General features: G+C 37.8%; 1 non-coding gene across 1 annotated transcript; it reads right to left on the bottom strand.

The window, feature by feature from the left end:
- Trnap-ugg lies at window positions 1-72 on the bottom strand. The gene has a single exon. It is a non-coding gene; the product is annotated as a tRNA-Pro (tRNA).
- Between the last annotated feature and the right edge of the window lie 267 nt (window positions 73-339).

The following is a 339-nucleotide window of genomic DNA, read 5'->3' as shown; positions in this document are numbered from 1 at the left end:
GGGCTCAACCGGGATTTGAACCCGGGACCTCTCGCACCCAAAGCGAGAATCATACCCCTAGACCATTGAGCCGCTTAATGTTTACCGTTGATGCTTTTCTTTTTTCGCTTCTTCGATCTTCGTTGGCCAACAACAGCTTTAAAGTTTACATGGCTTTAATGATAGTAGCTCTTCATTGGTTTGTTGTTGCGCTAATTACAAAACGAAGATTCAGGTTTTCAAACTTGTTTTCTATTATCATTTGCATTCAAACATATTCGTCAAAGTTTTAAGTGTACGATAAGATATTGACTTTTAATAAGCTGAAGAATGCTCTTTTACAAATGTTTGCAAAGTGAA

The sequence above is a fragment of the Bactrocera latifrons genome, unplaced genomic scaffold, assembly GCF_001853355.1.
Source record: "Bactrocera latifrons isolate USDA-ARS-PBARC rearing strain unplaced genomic scaffold, ASM185335v1 scaffold_119, whole genome shotgun sequence".
NCBI classification, from domain to species: domain Eukaryota; kingdom Metazoa; phylum Arthropoda; class Insecta; order Diptera; family Tephritidae; genus Bactrocera; species Bactrocera latifrons.
This window is presented reverse-complemented; position numbering and strand designations above follow the sequence as displayed.